This window comes from Lolium rigidum, chromosome 7, assembly GCF_022539505.1.
Source record: "Lolium rigidum isolate FL_2022 chromosome 7, APGP_CSIRO_Lrig_0.1, whole genome shotgun sequence".
Classification (NCBI taxonomy): Eukaryota; Viridiplantae; Streptophyta; class Magnoliopsida; order Poales; family Poaceae; genus Lolium; species Lolium rigidum.
In genome coordinates, this window is record NC_061514.1 from 220,294,906 (window position 1) to 220,304,464 (window position 9,559).

A 9,559-nucleotide genomic window follows, 5' to 3' on the forward strand; every position below is an offset into this window, starting at 1 on the left:
TTGGTGTAATGAGTGGTAGTCCATTCATAAGTGACCTGGTGTAATTAGTATATAAAAATAAGTTTTCTATGGATTTAAGGGTAGGAAGCCAGGTTTTAACTCATTTCCATTAGAAATTTTTTGTGCAACATTTCCGAGAAGCTAAGTTAACTCATCTATCAATTGGTATATTTTGATTCTATTTAAATTTGATTCAAATTAACTTGATGGACACACCAAAACAATTGCCAAATACATGCCCTGCATCCAAAAGCACCACATATGATGGGCCCCGTGAGTTTGACCTAAATTTGGAATTAAGCCAAAAGTTGCTTTAAAAAGGCGATCAAATCGTGGAGTCAACATTTGTGATCTACTACTACGTAGGTAAAATACCAAACATGTTGTACCAGTGTTTTTTTTGAAGAAGATCCCTTCAAACAAACTAGCACCATGTCGTCGTGGTGAACAGACAGATGTCATGGGATGGCTTGAATTGGGGCCGAATGTGCGCTAGAGGATTCGGGGGAGGGTTTTGGTAACATAGGAATGAATTCCGGATGGATTACCGGTATCTTTATTGATGAACTTGGCCTTGGCCAGAGGTTGAAGAAGCACAGTACAAGCACTACTTCTAACTTGGGATCTCTCTATTGCCTAATCAGTTACCCCGCGCAAGGGTGTGCTCCCTCTCGTTATATAGGGGAGAGGGTGGCTTACACTGGAAGAAACCCTAATGGCATCTTTGACTAGACAAACTACTTTACAAAGCCTCTTTGGCAGCAGGTGACACCGGTATGCCTTTAATCGAGAACGGTGACATCCTCCGGTAGCTTTTGCGTCATCTTCTTCTTTGGCCTCAGAGCTTCGATTAAAGTTGAAGTGCTTCGCTCATCCTTGTCCTCTAGTCCTTGAGGGAATCTTTGACCAGCTTGCCGACGTGCTACAGTGTAGCCGGTACCGGTAGTCCGGTTCCTTCTTAGCTTATTACGGTATACCCCTCCTGGGATACCGACATAGACTCACTTAGCCACAAACTTAACTTCATTGTCCAGAACAATCTTTAAACCGGTACCTTTACAGCCTAAGCAAGGCTAGTTTGGCATGCCTTTGGCATACCGGGGGTCATCCCCCCAACATTAGTTCTCGAAGCTGGTATAGTCTGGCGGATCCTATCCGACGGACCATGCCAGGTTCCTGTTTCTTAACGTACCGGTTTAACCCTTCCGGTAACCAGTTCAAAACTTTCCGGCATCTATGCCGAATCTGCCTCATCATACCGATCTTTTCCGGTAGCTCTGCCATTAAACCTTCCTCGACGAAGTCGAGAATATCTCGGAAACAGTGCCTGTCAGAGACATGCGCACTGTTTCTGACGCGCCAGTGTCAGGGGTCACTTCCCTTCGACTTATGCGCTCGCATTTAATGTGCCATTCTGGATCCTCGCCGCCGTTCCGGATCCGTGTGGCCTCCCTGTGGCATCTTGTTTTTTATGCGTGTAGCTCCGCGCCACGTGGAGGCCCACGAGGCGAAGCGCCGCGGGCCTAGCGGTTGCCAGCCCATGAACTCCTTCCCTATTGAAGGGTGCGGCAGTTCCTCATCGTCTTCTTCCTCGCATTCCAAACTTCCTGAGCACTTAGAGCCCTTGCCGTTCGCGCTCCTCTCACCGTCGTTTGCCGCCAAGACTTCGTTCTCCGACGAAGCTCCCTGAGAAGCTCCACAGGGCTCTCCACCTGTTCCGCGCCGAGCACCGTACGACAAATCCTTCTCCATCTTCTCCATTCGCCGCCCTTAGCCGCTAGCTTGCTAAGCTCCGGCGGACCGTCGCCTTCGTCGTCCATCGCCGCCCTCAGGTCAGTCTCGCGGTCGACGCAGTCTTCTCCCTTTACCACATTGCTCTCGGGCCGGTAGTGTATTTACTTCCTCTTTTCTTTTGTTTTTTCTCTTACTCGTAGATCTTCGCGAGAGACTAGGTTTGGGGAAACCTGTTTGTACGTAGATCTTTGAACTTTAGGCAAGTATGCCTTCCGAGGAATACATGTCGGAATCCCCCGCTAGCAGTCACCATACCGAGACCCCACCTCTTCTTCCGGGGAGGAAGTCCCGGTTGACCAAGCTTCCGACGGGCTCGAGGCGGATCTCGCCCAGTCTGAAGAAGATACCGGTAGCTCCGCTCAGCTTACCGGTAACTCAGGAAAAGAAGCCGGCAGTTCGAGCCAAGGCGCTGCTGCCCAAACTTCCGCCATTGATCTCGACTCTTATACGCGCGGGGCCTGGATGGGCTCCGACGTGACTCAGGTGGAGATCGACTGGCTCTACTGCTCCCGGAGGTTACCGGAAGAGGTTTGGTGCCGCGTCCCTGGCGAGGAGCGCCAGCCCGAGCCTCAGCCGGGTGAATATGTCGTCTTTTCCGCTCATTTTGAGCGCGGATTAGGCCTTCCGGCGTCGGATTTCTTCCGGCGCTTTCTTGATTTCTATGAACTTCAGCCCCATCACCTTCTGGGCAATTCCATCTTCTATCTTTCTTCCATCGCCACTTTCACGGAGGGATACGTCGGTATGACCCCCTCTGTAGATAATTTTTCTTTTTTCTACTATCTCCGGAAGAATTCTATCCAGGACACAAAACTTCCGCACCCCAAACCGTTTGTCCGGTGCGGGGACTGCATCCTTTCGCCCCGTCAAGGGAGCTCCTTCTACAAACTCTCCGGTCCGGAGTCTGTCCGGACCTGGCAGAAGTCCTTCTTCTATGTCCGGAACGGTGGCCCGGAAGACTTCATCAATCTTCCGGAATATGTTCCCGGGCCACCCAATATGAAGAACTGGCTCCATCATCCTAAGGATGATAAGGAGTCCGTCCGAATCGGCTTTTTCATCGACAAGAACAAGAAGGAGACCAAACTCTCTGCGGACGATCTGGTCACGACCTTCCTCTCGCGCCGGGTGCTGCCCTTCAGCGGCGCGCCCACAAGATTTGCCAGATGTCGGGCCGGATGGATCCGACCCGGATTACCACTCACCAACTGAGCGCCTCTGACTTGGTCCTTAAGGCCAAGAAGATTTGCCAAAACACTTTGAGGCCCAGCGGAAAATATGGGTTGGCTCCTTATAGCCGCAGCAACTCTCCTCCGCGCCAAGTAAGATCTCGGGATCTCCGGAAGATATTGTACCGGAGTACCTGTGACTTTTCTCTTTTTCATACTGACTTTCTTCTGTGTCGCAGAACTTCCAGCGGATCCGCCAGGAGGAGCGAGCATCCTACGCCCCGAACCGGCGCTTCCAGGACGACTGCGATCCGGACCCCTATCTGAAGGGAAAGCACAAGATGGGCCCAACGCACACCAAGCACCCCGGTAACTTCTCAATTCCTCATCCGGCAAACGATTCCGGTTCTGACGATGAGGTCGCTATCCTGAGGTATTTTGTTCACCCGTGTCCTTATACATTGTTTCTCTGTAGATCTCCGCTCAGCCAGCGCAAACCCCCAGGTCGTGGAGCGCACGGTTCCCCTGCAAGCCGAGGTTGGCCAGGAGTTACTGGACAACCTGGCCTCCCGGGGGCAAAAGAATAAGGCTCGGGGCCCTGAGGCCGGCTCCAGCGAAGCTCCCGCCGCCAAGCGTCCCAAGAAGAAGGACGGCGACAAGCCCTATAGCAGGAAGCGCCGGTATAAGATGCCGATCGCTACCGGGTAAGCTTCCGGTTTCTCTTACTTTTTATCTTTTACTTGAGATTTTCCTTGTTCCATTGCTCTTTCTAACTTTTTCTTTGTTTTTCTTTCTCAGGCCTGCTCAGAGCCTCTCCCGGAGCGCTCCGGGCATGGCGCCGGAAGCTCCTGAGGACACTGCCAGGGCGTCTCCTCATCCTCAGGCAAGCCCGGTACCATCTGGTGCCGGCAAATCTCCAGCCTACCCTCGGGGAGGCAACACAAGTTTGGGGCGCGCGGCCCCTAAACCTTCTGATTTCCGCACGGAGGAGGATCTCACTTCCCCTCCAGACTTTGAAGACACCAGCGCTAGCAACACTGGCGCCGGTACCGAAGAAGCGGAGCGGGCAGAACCTCCGGTTCCCCCCACTCCCAAGAAGAAGAAGAAGAAGGCCACCGCCTCCCCCTCTACGAACGTGTCGGAATGTTCCGCGCCGACAACCTCACCATCGGCCAAGGAATCGCCGGAAGCTCCTGCGCCAACGAAGGACGCACCGTCACCTCCTCCGGCAGCTTCAACCGGCAAACCTGCTGCCGCCGAGCCAGCTCGCCCGGAAGGCGCCAACCTTACTGCTCAGTAACTTGCTGTAGTGGTCAAAGCAGCGACCTCGCCACCTTCCGGCTCGCAGACACTAGTGCTGCATGCCGGCCGCGCCGCCGTTGCGGCCAGTGAAAAGGCTTCAGCTCAGCTAGGCCGGATCACTAAGCTCAACCGCGGCGAGGTCAACCTGGGCCTGCTGCTGGAGTATGCAGAAAAGTGTAATCTGGCGGACCTGTCTCCGGTCACCCGCGGCATGGGCAAGGACAAGGTGCCGGTTGTTGACCCTTCCGGCCCACGGACTACGGCGCAATACTTGAGCTGGCTCAAGCGTGCCGTCCAGGAGTTCGACACAGCTTGGCATGATGCCAGTGGCAATGTGGTGGTAAGTTGCACACTTAAACTTCAAAGCTTTCTCTTTTAAATTCATGCCGGTTTTCAATCTCCCAGCTTATAGATATATCCTCCCAGTCCCCGAGTTTCGGGTTGAGTACGCAGTTCTTAGCGCGAAACTTTCTAGAAACAAAAAACCGGCATAGCCAGTCCACGAGTTTCGGGTTGAGTAAGCAGTTCTTAGCGCGAAACTTTCTAGAAACAAAAAACCGGCATAGCCAGTCCCCGAGTTTCGGGTTGAGTACGCAGTTCTTAGCGCGAAACTTGCTTGAATACCGGCATAGTCTTATCGGAAATTTTAACTTGGACAGGGCAACCTGGACACCCGGAAGCAACTCTTCGAGGAGCTTCTGTGGCAGCACCGGTTCCTCTCTGAAGCCCACAGCAAGTGCCAAGGTTAGTTTTTCTGCCTTTGGCTCCTTTTGTACCGGTTGCTTCTTTCAATCTATATTCGTAAGCTCTTTGCACAGCTGCCCTTCCGGAAGCCTCCTTCGAGGACCTTTCCACTCAGGTCTCCGCGCTCAAAGCTATCACTTGTTTGCTCGTTCATCTTGTGTTTCTCGAACTTGTCGATATCTTTTTGTTAATTGCTTGCTCTTCCGGGTTACAGCTGAAAAGGAGCAGCTCGTCCTCGAGCACCGCAAGGCCCTGGACGCGTAGGTGAATGTCTCCGCTGAGCTAAAGGACAAGTTCGTGCAAGCTGAACTCCGGCACGCGCGGGAGCTCAAGGACGCCCAGGCTGCTGCAGAGGCCAAGCTGGACGAGTCGCTGAAGGACTTCTCCGATGCCAGCACATAGCTGCGGAAGGAGTTGGAGGAGGAGTCCCGGCTGCTGAAGGAGGCGCAGGACCGGAACGCCCTGCTCGCGTCAGACCAGGCCAACTTTGACCGGTTGGTCGTTCAGGCCGACGAGCTGGCTTTCAGTAAGTCTCTTTTCTTTTCTTTTTTGCTTACAAGCTTATATCTTCCAGCATTATGTCCTTATACCGGTTTCTTTTTTCTTCACTTTCTTTTCCTTTGAGAGCTTTTCCCGGACTCCCAGCCGTACGCGCAGAAGAGGGTGACAGAGCTCGGGGCTGAACATGCTGTTAGCAACCCGGATGCCCCCTGGAACGCCTACGACCATCTTGTTGCGCTGGCCGCTCGGATTTCCCACATGAGAGCTGTGGACCGGCACTTGGTCGATCTGCCGGAGGTGGGCATGCAAATTTTCAAAATCCTGTGGCCTGGGGAAGAGGTACCGGCAAACTTGACGCTCCTTAGCCAGCGCCTGAAAGATGTCGGCGAAAGGTTCAGTGAGTGGAAACGCTCGTCTGCCCGTGCCGGAGCTGATGCAGCGCTCCGCGTTGTTTGTTCCTGGTACGAGGAGCTGGACCTCGATGCCCTCTCATACGTCTCAAACGTATCTATAATTTCTTATGTTCCATGCTAGTTTTATGACAATACCTACATGTTTTATTCATATATCATTTTTATGCATTTTCCGGTACTAACCTGTTAACAAGATGCCGAAGCGCCGGTTCCTGTTTTCTGCTGTTTTTGGTTTCAGAAATCCTACACAGGAAATATTCTCGGAATTCGACGAAACAAAAGCCAAACCTTCTATTTTAGAGAGACGGACCCAGAGAGCCAGAGAAGTGCCGGAGGGGGCCAAGGGGGCCCCACACCATACCGGGCGCGGGCCCCTCCCCGGCCGCGCCACCGAGTGGGGAGGCCACCCCTCGCTCCACCGACATCGCCCCTTCGCCTATATGATCTGTCTGTCACGAAAACACTAAAACAATCGACGATATTCCACGAAGAGTTCCGTAGCCGCCGCCATCGCGAAGACAAGTTTCGGGGGACATAATCTCTGTTCCGGCACGCCGCCGGGACGGGGAAGTGCCCCCGGGAGTCTTCTCCATCGACGCCACCGCCTCCATCATGCTCCGTGAGTAGTTCCCCCATGGACTACGGGTTCTAACAGTAGCTAGTTGGTACTCTCTCTCCCATGTACTTCAATACAATGATCTCATGAGCTGCCTGACATGATTGAGATCCATCTGATGTAATCGGTGTTGTGTTTGTTGGGATCCGATGAATTGTTACGTTATGATCGGTCTATCTATAAAGTTTGTGAAGTTATTGTTGCTGCAATCTCGTTGTGTTTAATGCTTGTCACTAGTGCACGAGTGGCATGATCTTAGATTTAAGCTCTATAATTATTGCTTAGATTGTATCTACAAGTTGTTTTCACATGTCTATGTCCGGAACCCGAGGCCCCAGAGTGACAGCAACTGGGATAACTGGAGGGGAAGGCTTAGATATGAGGATCACATGTTTTCACCAAGTGTTAATGCTTTGCTCCGGTGCTCTATTAAAAGGAGTACCTTAATTAACAGTAGATTCCCTAGAGGCCCGGCTGCCACCGGCTGGTAGGACAAAAGATGTTATGCAAGTTTCTCATTGCGAGCACGTATGACTATATATGGAAAACATGCCTACATGATTAATAAACTCGATGTTCTGTCTTAATGCTATAATAATTATGTCAATTGCCCAACTGTAATTTGTTCACCCAACAATTGTTATTGGAGAGTTACCACTAGTGTAGATAGCTGGGAACCCCGGTCCATCTTTCATCATCAAATACTCACTCGGTCTTATATGCCATTAGAAGTAGTATAAACTATTTTCTGGTGCCATTGCCTCTGTGTTACTGCTACTGCTGCTGTGTTACTGTTACTATTGCTCTCATATTACTTCTGCTTTCACATCACCCCTGTTGCTAGTGCTTTTCCAGGTGCAGCTGAATTGACAACTCAGTTGTTAAGGCTTATAAGTATTCTTTGTCTCCCCTTGTGTCGAATCAATAAATTGTAGGCTTATAAGTATTCTTTGCGCCGTTGCCGGGGAGCATAGCTCTACTCATAAGTTCACCTGGGGAGTACACTCTACCTCTCTCTCTGTTTTTATTTTATTTTGTTTTGCTTAGTTTACTTTTGTCTAGTTTATTTGTGCTTAGTTTATTTCTGTCTAGTATTATTTTGCTTAGTTTACTTTTGTCTAGTTTGTTTTTGTCTTGTTTTATTTTTCTTATATACCCGAAAATCCATAAAAATTTGAAAAACCGAAAAATTAAAAACTGTTGTTATGGAAGAAACCACAACCTGTATGGAGATTATAGAATTATATATGAATTATAGAGAATCAAGAAAGGGTAAAGTCATGAGTGCCGTGTTAGAAAAATTGAATACAATTGCTAAAATCTTGCTTAAACGCCATGATATAAACTGTTGCTCTAAACAGGATACTAAACATCTTAAATTCCAATGTGGCTTTAGTGAAGAAGTTTTAATTGTGAACTATCATTGGAATAACTATATTCATCTTGGGTTCGAAGAAGTAGAACAATTTGTTTTATTTATGGGAGCCTGCGAGATAGAATCCTTCATGGCTAAAAATTATGAAACTTGTATTGTTTGTAAGGACCTTAAAGATTATGTCTCTTCTATCCTTGATTATTGCATAGAACATTACAGCAATAATCCTTATGTCATTGATTATAAAGAGAGACTCATTCATGCACAAGAATGCACTCACAATTGGCAGGAACCTGTGAAAGAAGAAATTGAGGAACCTGAAAGCTCATTGGATGAAAAAGAGGAGGAGAGTGATGAACAAAAGGAGGAAGAATGGATTAGCTACCCATGCCAACCTTCTAATGAGAGTAACTCTTTATCTCTTACACTGTTTGATTGTCCTCCATGCTTACCAAAGGAGGATGAATGATATGTTCCTGTGGATTCTCTTGAAATATTCCCTATGAGTAAAAGTTGTGAGAATAATTATTCTACTATTATCTATGATAATCCATGCTATTTTGATAAATCTTATGATAATGCTTTGTTTGTGCCCGATATAGAAATGCATGGTACTAAAGAGTTTTGCTTAGAAAATGTTTATGATAAAGCTCTAGATGATGGTCCTATGTTACTTGATAATATCAATTGTATTACTAATGAAAATGGGATTGGAGAGGTCTTGACTTTATCTAGGAGTCCCATATCTCTTGAGAATGATCAATCATCTTGTTATAGATTTTTAAAAAGTGGGTTTGAAAGTTTTGATCCCACTATTTTTGAGCTTGATAAAAATTATGTGTTTGTAGATCATGAAAAGCATGTTGTATGTGATAGTTATATTTTTGAGTTTGTTCATGATGCTACTGGAAATTATTATGAGAGAGTAAAATATGGTTGTAGAAATTTTCATGGTACTAAAAGACCTCTCTACATGCTGAAAATTTTGAAGTTACTCGTGTTTTATCTTCCAATGCTTGTCACTTTGATCTTCATGAATTTATTTGTGTACAAGATTCCTATGCATAGGAAGCGGGTTAGGCTTAAATTTGTTTCATACTTGCTTTTTGATGCTCTCTTTGCTTCAACTCTCATCTTTATGTGAGCATCATTGTAATCACTGAGCCCATCTTAATGGCTATAAAGAAAGCACTTCTTGGAAGATAACCCATGTTTTTATTTTTCTACTGTTTTGTTGTGTCTTGGAAGTTGTTACTACTGTAGAAACCTCTCCTTATCTTTATTTTATTGCATTGTTGTGCCAAGTAAAGTCTTTGATAGAAGGTTGATACTAGATTTGGATTTCTGCGCAGAAACAGATTTTTAGCTGTCACGAATTTGAGTTGATCTCTCTGTAGGAGAGTCTAAAAATTCTGTAACAATTGATGAGTTATCATCAGATATGTACGCAACTTTCATTCAATTTGAGCTTTTTCATCTGAGCAAGTTAAGTGCCTCGAAAAAATTCGTCTTTACGGACTGTTCTGTCTTGACAGATTCTGCTTTTTATTTCTTATTGCCTCTTTTACTGTGTTTGAGCGGGTTTCTTTGCTCCATTAAATTTCAGTAGCCTTGGGTAATGTCCAAAAGAGTTGGGAATGATTGT